Raw genomic sequence first — 10,921 nt, forward strand, 5'->3', positions numbered from 1 at the left:
GAGAAAAGCCCAAAGGGCCCCGAGGCATCGCACAACACCTAACCCGTCACCTTGTTAGTGGTAAGTTCAAACACACACCTGCTGACACATATGTTGATGCATATACAAAAAGGGCCAGAGTACAGTAGGCCACTACATCAGGGCGCATTTTTGCAGTTACAATGGAACATGCAAAGATTTTGGAGTAGCTAAATGAATGTAAAAAACCTATTTTGATCCAAAAATATATCCAAGGGACATTTTGTCATGTCAACTTTAACACCTGAACACTAAAAAATAGCTTGCAAGTGGGAAGGGGGTTTTAAGTTACCTAAAGATGTAAGCATAGGCTATATTAGGCCTAGCTTTTAGGCCACTAAAGAAGGAAACACCTGAAATAGTAGGCTAAAACAATAGAATAATGGTTCAAACAGAGGATTGAAATAGATAGCTTAAAATAATGGATAAGTGGTTCAAATAATTAGCTGTAACTAATGGATAAATGTAATAGTTAGCTTGTGGAAACATTTGAAATATACGTTAGCTAAAAGTATTGGATTGCTAAAATATATTGATTTGGAACAAAATCACTAAAAGTATCATCTAAATGGTTAAATAGTCTGCTAATATTAATGGATAGTTCAAATGGTTAGCTTTAATTATCGACTAATTTGAAATTCGCTAAAAATAATGGGAAAAAATTAATAGCTATGGGTGATTGGTTATAAAAGCTGGCGAAAAGTGGATAAGAGTTGAAAGAGATGTAGCCTAAGCTAAAAGTAACAGATAAGATAGCTCAAAGTAATGGGTGAAATAGCTAAAGTAGGTAAGTGGACAAAGAATACAAAATAGCTAGCTAAAAGTAATGGATAAACAGCTGACATGGCTAAAAATAGGCCTACATGGTTGAAATGTCCACCTTCTGCCATCAAATGAAGTAGCTTTAGGCTATGCTAACTCAACCAAATCAACCCAAACACTAATGGTTGTTCAATTGAATCTAGAATAGCCAACTGGAACAATCTCATCTCTTGGGCATGCTGACGAGTGTCGATTAAAGGGGTAGTTGTCACAGAGTAAAAAATTAGAAAATACACACCATGGCTTCCTATCGCTGTGGGAAGGGAGGAGGTGTCTCAGGAAGATGAATGGATGTGGTGAGGGAAGAGCATTGAAGGCTGCCAGAATGTGGAGGTTCTTGTAGTGTGTTTGATAATGAGTGCAGATGGGTGAAAAGTGAACCACCGAACCCACATTATCACATACTGTTTCCTGCTAAACACCTGGCCGCGGCTCAGGTCAACGGGCTCGTTAGTGCGGAGGTAATTATGGTTTCGATTCATTCCATTCTGCAGGGGATTACCCCCCCCCCCCCCAAAGCTGTAGCCTACATCCTGTGCTGGTGTACAGCCCTGCACGGCAAACCTCCCAGAGGAATATATATCTCTCACCACTGCAAACACCAAATTCAGTCATGGAGAGAGAGAGTAAGAGACAGAGAGAGAGAGAGAACACACTTATCTGCCACTTAGAAACAACAATAGCTTGTTGAAACTCTAATCTTCCCTGCAAAGTGCCTTTCAAAGGTCCCCATTACCTGACTGGATTCCACCTTGAAGAGATTCTACGCGGTGATACCACATTGTAAACCGGTAATTGAAAACATCTACCTGCAAGTGAGAACCCGCTGCTGTGTGCATGCAGGTATGCCCATAATTCTCGGCAGCAATAAAATCATACAAACATCACGGTCCATTAAAACTAAACCGCCGATTCAATTATGAAGTCTCTCCGGAGATTTATTGACCTCATTTTCGAGGCTTGCAAACCTGCAGTGAAATCCTCTGGAGGTTGCCCCTGCTAATGTCATGATTTATGGCGTAATTTATGGAGGCAGGGAGGTTTGGCAACAAGACAGCTCCATACCATCAATCAAAATTAAATGTGTAGGCCTAATGTCATTTTCCGTCATTCTGTTATTATCATATATATATTTTTATACCTCCTAACCCACAAACCTTCACTCAAAAAGGCTTTATTTTTTTTTAGCAAAGGTTGAAATGAACTCCTAGGTGCCATATGCAATTCTTCAAACAAATAATGCATGTGCGTGTGCATTGGACCGTATTTTTGTCACAACAACACAAATATGGTAACCACGGGTTCCCACAGAGTCCTTTCATGCCTGGTTGGAACTTAGGGGACTCAAGGGGCCATGATTACGTCTAGCGCTCCTCTAAACATCTCACACTGATTTGATTTTGCCTGACGCTGCCCAAGTGTGGGAATAACAGAGGAGAAAAAAAAAGTAGGGAAGCAAAAAAAGGGCGGGAAATGGAGTGGAAGGGTGCCAGAAAAGTGCAAAAGTTTGATGTATGAGAAAAATAATCTGAGAGTGTAGGCTACAGCACTCACACGCACACACACACACACACACACACACACACACACACACACACACACACACACACACACACACACACACACTGCTCTGTGCACCGAAAGGTCCCCTGAAACATGCACCCGTCAGCTTGTTTTTCGTGTGTGTGCTGCAGGTGCAGTGTCCAGCTGCAGCCCTGCCATGCATGCCAGCGGCCTGAATCATTTCCCCCTTTCAGAGGAGGAGCCATCAAAGCATATGGAGAACATAGCAGCAGGGGCGCTAGGAGCTTGGAAGAGGAAGAACGGTGCAGCAGGGCAGGAGAGGAGAGGAAATTTGAAGTGGTACAAAGTATGGAGGAGAAGGAGGAGGAGGGGAAGGATTAGTAGTGGAGGATTTCCATTTCCCTGCTGCTGAGCCATGTTACAGCAAAGCCTTAAAACTGTGGACACAGACCAGTAGCCATAGCTAGGAGAGTGTTCGGGGAAAAGGAGGAGGGAGGGAGGGAGGAGAGAGAGAGAGCAGTGGAGAGTGCTGGACATGCAAAGTTTCATTTTTTAAAATACTTTCTTCAAAGAGTTATGGGCAAACAGACACACAATAGGAGAACAATATCTTTTGTTCATCTCCTGAGTCTACAACATCAATCATGCCAGCGGGGTGATGAAGCGATGTTATACAAAAATAATATCCAAAGTAATGCAAATTGAGAGTAGATATGATCAGCAATAATGGACATGCAAAGTAAGGATAGCGTGAGCAGTGTAAAAGCAATGTGTGTTGGGAATTTGACCCTTTTTTTCTTGGCCTCCGTGTCTCGCCCTTTAATCTGAAATTTTTAAAAGGAAGAAAAAAAAATCAGAAAAGAGTATAAAAAGAGAAAGAGGGGGGGGGGGGTAGGGGGGGGAACAGGGAAGCTCAGGCCACACACATAGATTTCCAGGCTTGAGGGTGCGTCAGTCAGGCCTCGTCTGCATGTGGTCTGCTGTATGTGTCCCCGGGTTTATCCACACCACTATTAGAGCACCATTAGTCATGGCATCTAAAGGCAAGGGTTAAAAAAATACTTCTCTCTCTCTCTCTCTCTCTCTCTCTCTATCTTACTCTCTTTCTGTGTCTTCGTCTCTCTCTTTCTCTCATTCAGCTCCGAGGACCTTTTAAAAGGGTCACACCCAGGATTCTTTTTACTTATTTTTTCCTATCTCACCTTACATCGTCGGACTTTGTGTCTCTGTTTAGCATGAAGAGGAGTCTGTCTGGAGTCTGTGAGGAGTGGACGCACACACACACACACACACACACACACACACACACACACACACACACACACACACACACACACACACACACACACACACACACACACACACACACACACACACACACACACACACACACACACACACACACACACACACACACACACACACACACACACACACACACACACACACAGTCAGACATAGACACACTTTACAGGAGTAGACACAGGGTCGGCAGGGGATTCTTTGTCAGACCAGTTCCACGGTGGTCTGGTCTGTACGTGTCACTATGTAGACTCATCTCTCTTCATGTGGCCTCTGTGTGTGGACTTGAGGAACTTTGTGTGTGTCCTCCTGTACAGCGTCTGTAACATACGCCTGTCAGTGATAATGCAAAGTGACGATTATTCATGGGTCTGTCCAGTGAATGCACAAATCTAGTTCGGGATTTCAGTGAAAACAATTTAATGGTCAACTATTATGTAAAATTCACTTTTTCATGTTTTTCCAACATCAATATGTATCCCCGTTCTGACTACAGACTCCCAACGTTAAGAAAAACATAACCCTCTCTCTCTTTTTCTCCACCTTCACCTTTCTGAAAACCCCACCATCCTCTGGGGGACACCAAAGTCTGCTCAAAATGTAATAGACCTTTATCCAGTTTGTGCACTCTCCTCCTATTCACCTTCCCTCTCTTCTAGTGCTCCAACATTAATGGCGTGACTGCCAATCAACAATCATAATACCTTTCCTGTGGAGTCTACCATCTGCTAAAAGGATACTCCAGATGAAATGGGATCCACTCACATGGATGATGGCGCTCACCCCGGCACACTTGTAGTTGGCCAGCATGACATTTAACAGCTTGACTGACAATTACTGCTCGCTATAAAGAGGGAGAATATACAGTAAAGCGTGGGTTTCACATTAACATCAGGCTTATATTTGAGTGTGTGTATGTGTGTGTGTTTTGATGTGCTTCTTGTCTGTATCCCTAAGAAATCAGGGCTCATTTTGCCTCAGGGCCTGATGTCTGCAGGGCGTTTCAAAAAATAGGGGCTAATGCGCAGGCATGCAGAGCATACCGAGTGTGTTGAGAGAGTCTTGCTATTTGCAGAGAGAGAGAGAGAGAAAGAGAGAGAGAGAGGATTGCCTGACAACTGTATGCGCTGCCTGAGAGTAATGTTGCCATGAGGAAGTACGCCCATACAAATAGGTCGTGTCTTTAAACTGTCACTCAGCCATTCATCACCGTGTGTATTTATTCCCAGGGGATTAGAAATGTTTATCTCCTGGGGGCCGTGTTTATTTTCCTCGAGAGCTGTCACAAGAGTGCTTTTAGTGTGAATCCAGGATGATCTACACCTCCACTCAGGTGTAGGATTTTTAATATTTGCCTATGCTGCTTCTCGTTATCCTTTTAAATCTCATTATTTTCTCTGATTTCTGGGGGGGGGGGGCTTGGTAAAGGCCACTATTCAACAGTATCTGACTTGCATTTGGGATTTTTTTTTTATTTTCTTTTTTTTCAAGCAACCTTGAAACTTTCCAAAGGTTTCTTTCTCGTACATCCTGCCAAGATACTATCAAGTCCCTGAAGATGTGCAGTATATTGCTTTGCTCCAAATGTTGTATCTTTACTGTAATAGTTTGGCGCCCGCTGCTCTCCACTTAGGATGACAGTAATAGAAAACATGCCAGGGTTGAAAAAAAGAAAAAAGAAAAGGAGGCTTTGCTTTTCTTTTGCTCCTCTTCATACTCCACTTCAGCCAGCCTTCATGGTGATTTGTGCCCCCCTGTAGCCTTTAACTGGCATGAGTCTGGAACACTTATAGGGAGATTTTTTTTTTCCACAGTGCACATTGTGGAGGGTATTGGATCAGTTATTGTAGGTCAAAGACAAGGTTTTTACTACCCCCACCATATGTGATTCAAGTCGACTGCTTCAAATGCTGAAAACCCATTACTGTTTAAAAGAAAGGACTGAAATGTATGCGATATGTATTCACTTGATTTGAGCAGTTTAGAAAAGAGTTAGGGAGAATAGTAAAGGCTTGGCAAAGAGCTCCCGAGCACATGGCAAGTGCATTGAAGTATACAGTAATAAATGAGAGGTGTGTTAGTGCCTCTTTTGAATACAGTTATGATCTAATACTGCCGAGCTGCTAAAACGAAATATTTGCCCAAGTGATTTGGACATTCACTTTCACAGAATTGTTATATTTATCGCACAAACACATTCACTGGACACATTGAAAGTGTGTGCAGTGCACTAGTGTAGGTACACATCAAAAGTTAATATCTATATGAGAGTAAAAGGCGAGAAGTAGAGTACATTTAGCATTTTTACGTCTCTATAAAACAGTTGGGATAAAATAATGTGAAACGTTTTTACTATTTGACAGGTTCCAGCTGTCTACATCATGAATCATTATTTTATGTTTCAAGTTTATTTTCTAGCATCTTACACACTTTACTACAGTCACTGTCTGTTGGACTGTGGGTGCTGCTGACTATTGACTCTAAGGAGACTACAAAAGCGACATGGAAAAAATCTTCAGAATTCATTTTTGTGTTCTGACTATAGTGGGTGTCACAAGCTTTAGTTAGTTGCTATTTTTTTCTTGCACAGAAGATCACGACTGACGCAGTGTACTGTATGTGGAGTTCACATGAGGCAGCCCGGGCCCTTGTTTTGATAAATGTGGGAAAAGGGGAAGTGGCTGGGCCGTGTGTTATCTTATCTGTGTACCGTCCAAACCACTGACTGTGCCGTGTCCTGGGAGTGACAAGCACAGTTGTGTGTGTGGTAGCTGGCAGCCGCTTATGAGAGACAGAAGTGCAGGTTTTTTTTTTTGCTAATTCTGCCCGGGATGTTTCCAATGCACTGAGTTGATATGTACAAAACCCTGGAGATGCCCTCGGAGATAAAAAAAAAAAAACTGCAGTAAAGGAAAGTACATTGTAATCATTTAATGAAATCCTCCTAATGACATATGCGCCCATTTGGCTGCAATACGCCTTGAACATTTTGTTCCATAACAAGATATCCAGTATTGGAAAAGGGTGAAACTTTGTCCTGCCAAAAACAGTACAGATTAAAAAAGTGAAAACATTTCCATTGACAAAACACTAGTACATGTTGCATTCTCCTCTATTTTAGAAACATCCATTGATGACCTTCCTCTTCTCAAAGAAATGTATTTGCAGCTTAGAAATGGACACTCTGTTTTGCTGCTGCAAAGGGCAACATTCCTACTCAGGCCCAACCTTTTTTTAACTTTGTACATTGGACTGAACGTTCTGATCGATTGACTTATGGACTCTGGCCAGTGTGTCCTCATTTGAACCGTCTGAATCAGAGAGGAACCTCTGTGGTGGGAGATAAAGCTCCAGCTCTCTCCAAAACCGCAGCAGGTGGCCTGTGTTTGGGCCGTGCACTAGCTTAGTATCGTGTTACTTACTTATACACATGTTATCAATTAGTATAGATCCTCGGTGCGGTTGGAGCCCATTGCTCATAGCTTTCCGCCTTCTCTTTTCCAAACCTGAAGATATGACGGGGGAGCAACAGTAGTAAACAACAGAAACTGGCCGACCTGCAAAAATTCAGTTTACATTTCAGCAGCTATTATAATCAATTCAGTGCCGGAATTTCAAATCAACCTGGGAATGGTTATTGTAGTTGCTGAAGCTTCACTGGTTGCATCGAAAATGTCCCATCAACCATGACTGGAAGCCATCATAGATTTCCATTACTGATGCATTAACTATGCGCGGATGTTTACATATAGAACATCCAGGCAAGAGAAATTAGATTTTCTTAGAGAGCTGTAGGAAGTAATGCGAGGACACAGGTGCAGTGACGTCAGATGAATTCCTGCAAAGTGAGGCAGGCGTCTTGAAGACACGACAGAGAGATCGGACTGGAGCAGTGAGAGAGGAAAAAAGTTGTGATTCAGAAAATCGTCCGCCACTTAGTCTTATTCAGAAATATGTCTGGGACTGGTCCTGCATGAAACACTTGTACAAACACAGACTCTGTCCTTTTATACGTCTTGGCTGTCGGTGGCGCAGAGAGCTGCCTCCGGGGAAGGGTCTCCTTTCAGTCAGTTTCCACTAAGCGGGAACCACAATACATCCTGACCTGGCTGTGGAGACCATGACATTTTCAGACTGTGTGTATGCGAGAGAGACACATTTGTAGACAGAACAAATGTCTTTGGCTTGAGTTTCAGCACCCATTCCGCAGTGTCACATTGTTTTGGTTGCAATGAATCTTATTGCCAAAATAGGTGGTAGCCCTTAATGAGAGGGCTGGATATTCATTGTCTTTGAACTCAGAGATGAAATAGTGGATCCTCTGAGGTCAAGCAACTTCTGCTACTTATAAATGGAATCCTCTTGCATTCCTGTGTGTGGCATTATGTTAAAGGGGTTCCTGGTCCACTTTGATGTCACCACAACTGAAAAATACAGTAATTGCTGTTCACCCGGTTCTCATGCTCTTCCTCTTACTGTTGTTATTCAATGTAAACAAATGTTCCAGGTCTTACAGTTACTGGTCTTCCAGGGACAAGATGTGTGCAATGATCAAAGCTTTAACTGCAGCATTATGCTAGAGAACATATCCATCATGCAAGCTACTTTGGCCTGACGTGGCGGATCATCAAACTTAAGCCCATGATAACCCTCTTGACTCCGGTCGATAGCAATAGTTTGACCTGTCTGCTCCCAAATTGCACCAACAACAAAAAACAATGGAGAATTGAATTGCCTGGTCAAGTCTCAACAAAATGACAAACTTGAACTTGAGTTCAACACACTTTTGGGATTTTCCCCACTGCTGAAGATGCTGCGGGGTGTCTGTATGAGGCAAACCTCTTGGATCTGCATCCTGTGATACTTTGTCAAATTGTCATTGCTTTGGCACCATCTTTATGACGCATTTTTTCATTCCCATGCCCCAACACGCTCTAATGCCCAAACTGATGCATGATGCAGACAAGCCAATTGGCCAAATTGGCATCTGCTGTCTCATCTAACATGCAGTGGAAAGCACCCGCTCATTTCAACGTCGCACTGTTCTTTGCCGCTGGGGATTAAACAATCTGCAGTCAAGATGTGTCTTTTGCTTTGTATCTGCCTGAGATGGGGAGTCAACTTTGTATCAGAAAAGATCTTTCTCCAATGCTACCATTACTTGCAACAATGTATCAGCCTCCTCTGTGGAGCAAGACCTGCTGACCATGACCAGTAAGTCTCAAGTGGTTTATCTGATTAGATGGCTCACTTCTGTCAGGGTGATCTGCTTTCAACCATGACAAAAAAAAAAGGTATTTCTGCTCACTACGCACTAATGTGGTGCAACAGACGAATCCCCAAATCAGACTCCAACACTAGAATAGAATTCACTACTGCTACAGCCTGTGGACACATACCACCTGTTCTGTTGGAGAACCACTGCAGAAGATGAGAAAATGAGCAATAAAACACTTTGACCCTTCATTCTTAGGAACTAATTTGCTGATAGGAGCTGCATTTGCCAAACCCAATACAGCCGTAAGTAACTAACAGTCATACAAAATTGAGTTTTTATTGATATTTAATCCAGATGTTCGGTAATGGGAGCATTCGGGGTAACAGGTACTGTAGGGCCTTTAGCTTAATCAGGAACTCTCTAAATCCCTGAGCTCTCAGCCCTGGTCCTGATACAGCTCATTAAACCGTGATTATACTGCTCCCCAAGGTTTGGGGCCAGAACCAGCTCATTATAAAAGCAACAGTAAACAGAGCTCGCAGAATGTATCGTAATGATGCAGCGTGCCTCCAATCACTATCATCTGCTATGCTAGTTTGTCTCAAAAACAAAAGAGCTTCACATTGAATTTCTTAGAAATGCATGAACGCAAGTAGTGTGTAAAGAAACATTTCAGAATGTGCCATTGGGTGCTACAGGCTATTACCGTCAGAATTAGCAGCTGGCTGACCGCATGCATCCCCCCAACCACTCTGATTCCCAAGCTAATGGCGTGCTCAACCATTCAGTTATATGGGGGATCTAGTAGGAGCTGCAGCACATGTGAAGACCTGGTCAAAATTAACCTTACCCAATCAAGAACAGATTTTAAACACAGGTGATTTTAGAGGAAATGTCAGGGAGGTCCATTACTCACATACGCAGCACTTCTTGGGTTTACACTCCAAGGTGCTCACGTTTAGTAAGATAATCTTATATTGTATAAAGATATAAAAATGAAAAGGACTTCCTTTTTTCCGGTCTATCATCTGTGGTAAATTAAACCAAACTGAATTGTCTGCCATTGCTATTTATGACCGGTGTTATGGAGATACACCAAGCTAGCCTGGTTTTGTTCGAACTGCCTTTGAGATCTTAACCTGAATTTCTTTCACTTTGTTTAATCTGTTAAAAAAAACTATTGAAAGAAAATAATGTTGTCACTTTTGGACAGACCCATGCTAGCAATTTCCCCCTGCTTCCAGTCTTTAGGTTAAGCTAATCGACTGCTAGCTCTGTACCTTTCATATTAACTTAGCGATCACAGACCTGTATCAATCACCTTTAGCTCTTGATAATAAAGCATGCTCATTTCCCAATATTTCAACCAACGCGACAAAGAAAAAATGAACAAAAACACCAATAAACACGATTGGTGAATTAAAAATGGAAATAAATAGATACAATGTAGAGTTGGAGTATATACAGAAGTCACTCAAACATGGCTACTCAGGCTCCATTTCACTACTCTTCGAAAAATCTCTCTCTCTCTCTCCACCTCTGCTCACCTACTTCTGCTCGGGATTTCAAGTAGGCAAAGATTAGAAGGGGTGTCAAGTATCCTGCACTTCGTCTGGCACGGTAACCTGCCTCCCATGTTTTGACAGTCATTAATGAGTGCAGATAATGCATTGACTGAGAGTGGTAAAGCCCCTAATGGAGAGCACATTCAAATGGATGCCAAAACAAGCATTCTTTGTGAAGAGGGGACAGGATGTTACTGTAATACCTTTGGCCTGTGCCAGACGGTGGGGATTTGCCTCGATGATAGCTGAGTGCTGAGGATGCCAGCCCAAATACCAAGACAGTGAATTTACACCACAACCCAGACTAAGGAAACAATGGCTTCAACAGATACAACTAAAATCTAGAAATGCCCTCTTCTCCATGGAGACACGACGTCAATTCTCAAATCTTAAAGCTGGGGAACAGTCCATTTTCGCCTATGTCAAGATAGGATAACCTGGCATATTTTAAAAAAAACTTGCAAGTATGTCT

The sequence above is a fragment of the Ammodytes marinus genome, assembly GCF_949987685.1.
Source record: "Ammodytes marinus genome assembly, chromosome: 22".
Taxonomy (NCBI): domain Eukaryota; kingdom Metazoa; phylum Chordata; class Actinopteri; order Uranoscopiformes; family Ammodytidae; genus Ammodytes; species Ammodytes marinus.